Source organism: Callorhinus ursinus, unplaced genomic scaffold, assembly GCF_003265705.2.
Source record: "Callorhinus ursinus isolate GAN/ISIS: 27379988/994484 unplaced genomic scaffold, GSC_fseal_2.0 scaffold50, whole genome shotgun sequence".
In the NCBI taxonomy this organism is placed as follows: Eukaryota; Metazoa; Chordata; class Mammalia; order Carnivora; family Otariidae; genus Callorhinus; species Callorhinus ursinus.
In genome coordinates, this window is record NW_027397112.1 from 979,491 (window position 1) to 989,434 (window position 9,944).

The 9,944-nt window shown below is 54.5% G+C and overlaps 1 protein-coding gene across 6 annotated transcripts in view; it reads left to right on the plus strand.

The window, feature by feature from the left end:
* Positions 1-3, plus strand: part of CDC42EP4 (CDC42 effector protein 4) — a 19,441-nt gene extending 19,438 nt beyond the window's left edge. For all 6 annotated transcript variants that reach the window (XM_025889911.2, XM_073883173.1, XM_025889918.2 and 3 more), the window contains one exon: positions 1-3. This exon is cut by the window's left edge and continues 2,169 nt beyond it. The gene's annotated coding sequence lies outside the window, so the exon portion shown is untranslated.
* The last annotated feature ends 9,941 nt before the right edge of the window (positions 4-9,944 follow it).

Consider the following 9,944-nt stretch of genomic DNA (forward strand, 5'->3'; position numbering starts at 1 on the left):
ACACACACACACACACACACACACACACACACACACACACACACACACAGCTTCCTCTTCCTTCAGGCCTTTTCTGCCAGCAGGACCCCCTCCCCCACTCCTGAGGGCCCTGAGGGTATAGAGTTGCCAGATTTAGCAACAGAACAAAACTAGCATGCTGAGATAAATTAGAATATCAGGCATAGAGAGGATAATTTTTTAGTATAAGTATGTCCTGTGCCACGTTTGGAACATCCGTATGCTAGCAAATAATGATTGGTTCTTTTGAAATTCGAATTTCACTCTGGCCCTTATAACCCTGCCCCAGGGGATTGAGTGGGAGCTTGGGTGTGTGGCCCAGGGTTAACGGATGATGATTTTCGTGTCCTGGGAATAAGCTAACCCACCTCCTGTCCCCTTGTGGCCAGTGTGGGGAGGGGACAGAGAAGTACCACAGGCCCCGGGCCGGGGCTGGCGGGCGTAGCTGCTCTAGTCGGCCGTGTTTTGTCAGCTCCTGACCCAGACACTAACTTAGTTCCTGATTCCGGTCTCCCATCGGTGCTGTTTCCAGTAGCCCGGCTTCCGCTAGGGGTGGAATGAGAAGGGGCCGTGCAGCCCCAGCCAGCTACCCTTGAAGCCCATGCAGACCCAGTGGTCAGTTCCAGATTCTAAACTGTGTATTTTTTTCATGGTATTGTTAAAACAGTGAGGAAACATTAAAAAAAAAAAAAAAAAAAAAGCCCTGTGGCACGCCGGGTGTCTGTCTCTGCTTCTGGGGAGAGCTGTTTTGAGATGTGGGTGCGTGGGGGTGAGGGTGCTGGGGGGGGGAGGCCCTGGGCTACCTGTGCTCTTGTGGCACTCGGGGCCTGAGGTGGCTTCTCTCCCTGTCCCCTTCGGGGCCCTCCCCTCCTGCGCTGCTCCCCAGCCTCTGGAGGGACAGGGCTCATATGCCCATCTGTCTGGGCAGGCCTTGGGGGCTCTGGGATTGTGGTGCCCCCCCGCCACTTCCCAGTTGGGGGCCCTTGGCTACTTAGTCCCTTAGCTGCTCATCTGTGATACAGGAATCCTGCCACTCTTACAGGGCTGGGCTGCAGACCTAGTCACTGCAATGGGGTTAGCAAAGTTGTTACTAAACCAGGGGAGGCTGTGACCCCCCCCAAGCCCCCAGGTGCCCACATACATGGGAGCGGTCACCCCCGGGGCACAGCAGGCGCCAACGGCCGGGAAAGGGGCTGCCGTCCCTTTCTCAGCTTTGTACTGTCTGACCTGGAAAATGACCTTCCAGGTAGCCTGTTCTCTGTCCAGCCTCGTGGCCTGCGAGGTGGACTGTTGTCCCTGTTGTATAGAAGGAATGTGCTCGAGAGGCCACGTGGCCACCTTCCCCAAGTCACGAAGTAGTAGAATCCGAACATCATGGACTTAAAACCTTGTACCTCTCTGCTCACAGGCGCCTCGAAGCTTCTTTCCTTCAGGTGGTGAGGTTGGGGAGTGAGTCTGTCCTGGGTGGGGACCTCATGACCCCTCCCGCCTATTGGCCCAGCTCCTGCCTCACCACCTTCCCTTGCCCACACCCGCGTTCCCCCCACATTCCCCTCCACTCACCTTCCTTCCTTCCCACCTGGGGGCCGGTGTGGCTGAGTTTCTGGAAACCCTGCCCCTCGCCTGAAGCAGCCACAGAGAGATTTGGGCTTGTGCTCATCCTCCCTGGGAAGCAATTAGAAGCATAATTAAAGTGTCTCCCAGGTCCCTTTGCCCCTTCAGGGGCTCATTCCCCGCTAATGAGGGATGTGGCTGAGGGTGGGGGTTAGAAGCAGGGTGGGGTGGGGGGACAGGGTCCCTGGGGGCTGCAGTCCAGCTCCAGCACTACTGGGAAGAGGAATGTGCTGTTCACTGGAGCCCAGGCAGGTGCCTCCCAGACCATGGAAACCCCCTGGGCCCACCTACAACCCCTCACCCAGGATTCTTGAGGGCCTGAAAGAAGCCAGCCACCCTGAGACCACAGACCTGCTTTTGGACTCTTAGAACAGTGCCAGCCAGTCAGGAAGACCCAGGGGCCTATGGAGAGACCTGGCTGGACTTAGGAGCACGCATTCTAGTTGGGGCTCCGCAGACCCACCAGAGGATGGTATAACCGAGCAGAACAAGCCTAGCCACACCAGCTCTAATCTCAGTTTGCCGTGTGGCGTTGGGCCACTGATTTTTCCCTCTCTGGGTGGCTTCAGTTTCTCCATTTTAAAGTTAGGCGATAGCTCAGTTGTGTTCAACTTTCTACCGGAAACTTTACAATGAGATCGTGTGTTGAACCCCTATCCATAAACAGACTGAGCCAGAGCCTCCCCGGGTGGGTTTGAGTTGGGGGGGGTCCTTACTCTCTCCCCTTTGATCTCTGAGGTTCACCTGAGAACCCCAGGTCCCCTGCAGAGCATTTCTCCCCTTAAAGATGTGCTGTGGGGGTCCCTTCTACCTCCGGGAACCCAAAGCAGGGGCCAGGAACTGCATCTGGGCAATAATTTTCGTCATTTTAATTCAGGTCACAGCAAACATTTCCAAAAATGTGCTGGGCCCCCAAAGTCTCCTGCTCCGGGCAGGGCTGTAATCCTAGCCTAAGGCGCATGAGCACCAGCCCACCCTGGTCCGGCCATCATTGGGGTGTCTCCCCTCCACCCCCGTGCCCTGCAGTGCAGGGCTCTGCTCATGCTTCTCAGGCACACGCTGTTCTGTCCCATTACTGTGGTGAGGGCTGGGTGTCAGCCGTTAGGACCTCCCTGTGCCCAGCATGGCCCTTTGTATTGGCCCTATTTATCCTTATGACAACTCTGTGAGGTCCCTGCGTCTGTATTACCCCCATTTTACAGATGAGAACACGAAGGCATCTGGGCACAGACCTGGGCACAGGCTCCAAAGCAAGCCCTTCCTCTCCACCACTGTCCCAACCTGATGATTTGCACTCCGGGACCCTGGATTTGCACTGGATGACCAGTGGGGCCAGTGAGCTGGCTGAGCAGAGTGGCGCAGGGAGAGGCCGAGCTGGTCGGGTGTGCCTGGCTTGCCTGGGCTGTGTGCCCAAGGGAAAGGGGGTGCTGCTTGCTGCCAGGTTAGGCGCTGGCGGCTGCTGATGCACATCATCCAAAGGGCCCGCCAGGAAGTGCAAAAGTCCTTCCTGGGGCCCCTCAGGGCTGGCCTCTGTCTCTGCTGGGCAGGACCAGGCCTCACAAGCCTGCAGCCTCGGGCCTGGGCTCCTGCTGGTGTTCAAGCTCACCTTTGACTCCGTTCTCCCATGTGCACAAGCCATTCCCCCCTACACCTTGCTTCCAGAAGAAAGAAAGTGGACAAAAGGAATAGAGGGTGTCAGAACACATGAGGGAGGGGTTCTTAAGATCTTTGAATTGTAGGACCTGGTTCCCTCCCCCACCCCCATTTTACAGATGGGCAGACAGAGGCTGCAGGGAAGAAAGCTGGCTGCGTCCCGTGAGCAAAGCAGAGCAGAGACTGAGATGGACTGGACTGGACGGGCTGTGGCACAGCAGACGAGGGGCAAGCCGAGCCGGTGCACCATGTGGGTGCAGGTGCTCACGGAGTCCAGAGTGTGTTGGTGGTCGGGATGACTGGGGGTGGGGGTTGAACTTTTCAGGTGTAGGTGGCACCCCCCCCCACCCATCCCTGGCTCACCCCAGCCCTCACAACAGCCTCCCAAAGGGCCCCACCTTTGCATACTGGGGCAGGCCCTCCCCACCCCCACCCTCACCCCCCCACACCTCGCCCCCGCCCCTGCACGGCACTGACACTGCAGTAATAGCCACATGCAGAGTGTCCCAGGACCCTGAAGGCCCCCACCGAAGATGTGGGAAAGGTAAGTTAGGAATAGTGATGGGAGAGCTTGTCTAGCTGTTTCCCCTTGGCAACAGCCAGATGGGAGATTGGAAAGAACGTTTGGGGGAGGGGGAGGTATTTGCAGGCAGATGGATATCAGCGGCTCTCGCTCTAAAACCTGTTGCTCTAACCCACAGAACTGCTGTTCTCAGGGCGCCTGGGTGGCTCAGTCGTTAAGCGTCTGCCTTCGGTTCAGGTCATGATCCCAGGGTCCTGGGATCGAGCCCCGCATCGGGCTCCCTGCTCAGCGGGAAGCCTGCTTCTCCCTCTCCCACTCCCCCTGCTTGTGTTCCTGCTCTTGCTGTGTCTCTCTCTGTCAAATAAATAAATCTCCCTCCAAGAAGGGAGACTCCCAGGAGGGGACCCGCAGAGCCAGGGATGGCTGCCTTCCCCGGCAGGACTCTAGCCTTGAAATGACCACTTGGCACATTATAAAATACCCACCAAGGCCACAGGGCGCTGCTGAATTTTGTTTGGTTTTTCTGCTTTGTTGCCAAAAGGATTGGAGGCAGCTTACAAAAATATGTAAAATACAATAGGATAAAAATAGATCAAAGCAAAAACAGGGCTGGAACAAACAGTACAGTACACCATACCACAAGGGGGTGGTATGCAGAAATGTTCTCCGGGTGGGCCTCCACAGTTCTCAAAGGTGGGCTGCACATTGGACTCTGAGCTTCCTGTCAGTCAAAGTGAAAAGGGAAATCCACCCATTACAAAAACTCACAAGTCCACAAGGTTAAAGGGATCCCAGAAACAACTCTGCTTTTTCTAAGGTCTGAGAGGGATTCTTGTGAGATCATTGAAGAAGCCAGGAACAGCGTCTCAAGCAATGTCCTCATCAAGAGTCTCCTAACCCATACACTCGCACAAGCCCCATCAGGCTGCCTTTCTGCTCAGTGTCAATCGTGCGCTTGATGCCGAGGTGCAGGTCAATAAAATCAAGTCTATGGAGAGGACCAGAACTAAGTGATCCAAGTGATTCATCCAAGACATATTATTAAGATTCTTGTAAAGCAGGGGTTGTCAACCTCAGCACTGTTGACGTTTGGGGCCTGACCGTTCTTTGTTATTAGGAACCGTCCTGTAGGATGTGGAGCAGCATCCCTTGTCTCCACCCCCTAGATGCCAGCAGCATCCCCCCAGCTGGCTATGTCAATCCAAAATGTCCCCAGACATTGCCACATGTCCCGTCGGGGACTGAAAATCCCTGCTCCTACAGGAATGCTGAGACACCTTTTCCTTTTCTTTTTTTTCCGTAAGCGCCAATTTAAGACAAAACTGTTTTCAGGTCTCGTGTTTCTTATTCAAAGCGGAAAAAGGTTTATGGAGTCCCGTGGGGAGCAAAATGTATCTACTTGGATCTTAAATTACCCACTTTCCTGAGCAGGCTGGCTGGTCTCTAGCCAGCAGCACGATACTCTGAAGGTAGTATCTGAGAAGCACCACACAGCTTTCTGATTTCTCTCCCCCGTGGGGCCAGACTGAGCAATGCACTGAGAAGGTGGCTGGGGCCAGGGCGGCTCTCCGAGGATCTAGGGTGGTGAGTGGACTGTGTCGCCTCCCAGCTGACTTGGAAGATGCTCCTTCAGTGTAATTTCTCACAACTGGGGCTCCTGCTGGCCCCCAGAAAGTCAAATCAGGGCTACCTGCAAAGCTGAGGTGGTGTTCTCTGAAGATGGAAATGGGCAGCACGGATTCGTCCGGCCATTACCGAGCACCTGCTGTGTGCCTAGCACCACGAGAGGCACAGGGACGGTGAGAGTATGCAAGGCAGTGGACAGCTGGATACAGTCCCAGGACGGCGCTATGGCTTTCCTGGGCCTCTCCTCCATAGAGGTGGTTTGAATTAGATTTATGACTGCGTTAGGAAAAAGATGCATGCATTAATATTATATATTGAAACTTTTTTCTTTGGCCTAAGAGATTTTCACAGATTTTCTTCTGATTTTAAGGAAATTCAAACATGTTCATGGGCCTCTGGAAGTCCCGAGGGCCCGGGCACTGCACCTGCTGGCTCTGATGGAGAAGTCCCACAGTGGGAATACGGGCTTGGGGCGAGGCGGCGGGGAGGGGGGCTCAGGGGTACTAAATAGAGCATCAGCAAGCAAGAAAATAAGCCCAACACTGCACTTGGCACCAAGGGCTTTGCAGGGATAAACTGGTGGGTGGTGAGACAGAGGATGACCTGGGTCTCACTTTAGAGAAGGCAATAGGGAGCTCTCCCTGAGAGAGGGGAGTTCGAATCAGACCCAGGGATGAGAGGAATCTATGATGTAAGGAGAGGGAGCTGCATGTTTGGGAAAGTGAGGATGTGCCTCGCTTTGGCCTGAGCATCTGGTGGCGCTGACATTCCTGAGAGGAAATGGAAAGTGGCAACAATTTCAGGAAAGCTAGGGTTGGTCTCAGACATATGGAAACCTGTGCCCTGATCTTGGACTTCCAGCCTCCAGAAACTGTGAGAAATTCAGCGCAAGCTGACTGAGATGGTGGGCGACTCCCCACGTATCAGCAGTTGCTCATCTAGATGGAGGCGTGGCCCAGAGATGCAATTCAAAGCCAAACCAAGAAGTTAGACCAAGGACAGAGCTATGGTTTGAGGAGCCCCAGACTGGAGGCAAGGTCAGGACTGGTGAGCTTCTCCCCTCCAGCACCACTGAGTCTCCCAGCAGCCCCTGCTCCCAGGGGTGGGGTGGTTCGTCCAGGCTGGGAGCGAGGCAGGGCTGTCCTCTGCTTGGCCGCTCCTGCCACCCACACCCCCTGGGCTTGGACACAAAGTGAGCACAATTGATTCCTCCTCATCAATAGTTGGGGCCTGGAGGGTTTTTCCATCCGTAATCTGTCTGTCTGCTTTGTGACCCAAGAATCATTTAGAAGTAACAGACTGGAGGGTAGTCTGCCAGGATGGAAATGGAGTTTTTCTTCCAGACTCAACTGACCCAGAGGCAGATCAAACCCTTGACCTTGCACACACACCCCACCCCCCCAACATCCATCAAAGTAAGTGCCCCAGGCCGCGGCTGGGAGAATTAATCCATCATGGTGTCAACGGTCAGTGGGCAGTTCTGTGTCCTAGAGAAACCTACCTCTCCCTCCTGCAAGCAGGGGGCAAGGGGGCGCATGCACCCCAGGAGGTGTGCATCCCATCTCCTGGGATGCAGGAAGAGATAGGAGAACTTTGCTAATAAGTATGGTTGATCCTGACCTTGGACGTTTTTCTCCTTTACAAAGCATAGTCGGCTTTAGGGCTGTTGGGGAGAGGACCCCTTTTCCTGGGACTGCTGGATTCTGGCATACGGGCTGCTGCAAGGCCTTCTTCCGGCCCTTCCTCGGAGAGTGGCCCCAGAGCTCTGCAGCCGGAGGCTCTTTCTAAAATCAGAGCAGGGTGCCTGGCTGACTCAGTCGGTAGACTCTTGATCTCGGGATCGTGAGTTCAAGGCTCAGGTTGGGGGTAGAGCTTACTTAAAAAATAAATAAGGGGGGGTGCCTGGGTGATTCAGTAGGTTAAGCGTCTGCCTTCGGCTCAGGTCATGATCCCAGGGTCCTGGGATTGTGCCCCACATCGGGCTCCCTGCTCGGGGGGAAGCCTGCTTCTCCCTCTCCCACTCCCTCTGCTGCTCCCCCTGCTTCTCTCTCTCTCTCTCTCTCTCACACACATAGATAGATAGATAGATAGATAGATAGATAGATAGATAGATAGATAGATAGATAAAGGGGCACCTGGGTGGCTCAGCAGTTAAGCGCCTGCCTTTTGAGTTCAGCTCAGGTCATGATCTCAGGGTTGTGAGACTGAGCCCTGCGTTGGGCTCCCCACTCAGCGAGGAGTCTCCTGGAGATTCTCTCTCTCCCTTTCTCTCTGCTCCTCCCCCTGTTCATGCAGTCACGCACGCGTGCGCTCTCTCTCTCTCTCCCTAACATAAATAAATATTTAAAAAAATCTATTAAAAAGAATCATGATAAATGAATGAAAAAATAAATAGGGCGCCTGGGTGGCTCAGTTGGTTAAGCGACTGCCTTCGGCTCAGGTCATGATCCTGGAGTCCCGGGATCGAGGCCCACATCGGGCTCCCTGCTCAGCGGGGAGTCTGCTTCTCCCCCTGACCCTCTTCCCTCTCGTGCTCTCTATCTCTCATTCTCTCTCTCTCAAATAAATAAATAAAATCTTTAAAAAAAAAAAAGAAAGAATAAATAAATAAAATGCAGGTCAGACCCAGTGCTGTGAGGCTGGCTCCTTCCCTGGCCTCCCCGAGGCCAGGCTCCACACTGTCCCTTACCACCTGATGACACTCTACCTGTCCATAGCTTTGTTGCACGTCCTCCCTGAAGCCTTTCCTCACCACCCGCCAGAGAGCTAGGTGTTTCTGTGGTAGCTTTGTAAATGCCTTGTTGGCCACCTGGCCGGGGTCTACTGCCTGTTTATGGGTAACTTCTCCCTGTCCTTGTGTCTTCTCGGTGTACGAAATTGCTACGACTTCAGTTAGCTTAAACCACCACACGTTTATTCTCTTACAGTCCTGGAGGTGAGAAGGCCGAAGTGGCTTTCACTGAGCTACAACCAAGGTGTGAGCAAGTCTGCCTTTCTCCCGGAGGGACAAGGGGAGAATCTGTTTCCTCCCATCTTCCAGCTTCTAGAGTTCGCCGGCCCTCCTTGGCTCATGGTCCTTCCTCCGTCCTCAAAGCCAGCAAAGTAACATCTTCATCTTCAAGTCTCTCTCTCTCTCTTTTCCTCCCTCCCTCTGGCTCTCCTGCCTCCCACTTGTAAGGCCCCTGGTCGTGACACTGGGCCCATCCAGAGAATCCAGGATAATCTCCCCATTTCAGGATACTCAACCACCTCCTCAAAGTCCCCTTTGCCACAGAAGTAACATGTCCACAGGGTTCAGAGATTAGGACGTGGGCATCTTTGGGGGCCATTATTCTGCTTGCTCTTCTGCTCAGAAAAGCTGTATCTTATTCATTCTGTGTCCTTTGGCATGAACGGAAGTTCAGCGATACTTTTGAGTGAGTACGTGAGCGAATGAATGAACGGCTCCCTAGAGGCCAGGAGGGGGCAGAAGCCATTGAGCGAAGCTGGAGGGGCCGTGAGTAAGTAGGAAGAAACCAGAGTGTAGCCTGAGCCGTCCCCCTTCATGCCTCTTCTGCTAATTCATAGTTGCTGGTGGTCTGGGCCTCTGCTCAGCCTAGGAGGGGCTCTGGGTGCAGAAGCAGAGGACAGGGAGGCCTGACGACCAGGACACATGAAGGCAGCAACAGTGGAGGAAGAAAGCTTTCAGGACTCCCCTGGGCCCCAAATGTCCTGTCTCCTTGACTCTCAGGCCAAAAGTGCAGCCACCGTGCCCCCTCCGTGGCCCGAGCACGCTCTCATCTTTCCAGCCCCGGGGCTGGGTGCTTTTCTGCACTGTGGCCGGGTGGGCTGGCTGTGGGCTCTGCAGATTGAGCCTGGGATCTCTGGAAAGCTCATGTAAGTAAGCCTGTGAGCCTCAGTTTTCTTAACTGTAGAAGATAATAATAATAATGGCTCTCTTTCTGAGATTTTGTGGGAATTAGAGAAAAGATGGTGTACACAGTGGACCTCAACCAGTTAAGTCCTAGGAACTGCTAGTAAAGGTCCAGAGTCTCGGTCCCCATTCCAGTGTCTACCAGCTCTGCCGGCTTAGGCAGTCCTTTGCCCCTCTCAGCCTTGGTTTCTTAATCTGTAAAATGGGTAGAAGCAACTCGAACATTTGCAAGTGAGGATAGGAGGAGGCCCTGATGAGAAGTGTGGGTGGGTCGTTAGTCCCATTACTGTGCCCAGGCCCCTGGGGGAGAGAGATGCCTTCCCCAGTGTAGCGTTCCCAGAACCACCAGACTTGCAGAGACCAAGCTCTCGGGCAAGGTCACAGCGGGACCATCCCGGCTGCTGGACCTCCCTGCCCTGCACTCCAAGTGGCTATTGTGAGGCCAACAGCTGTCTCCGCCAAGTGGCATCTCTGGGGCACAAAGAGCAGTGGAGAGGGCAGGGCACACTGGCTCATTGTCCTTGGGGCTGAGCAGCCGCAGCTGAGGGCCACTGGGGGTTCCTCTGACCTCCACCCCATCCCGACACCATGGCTGTC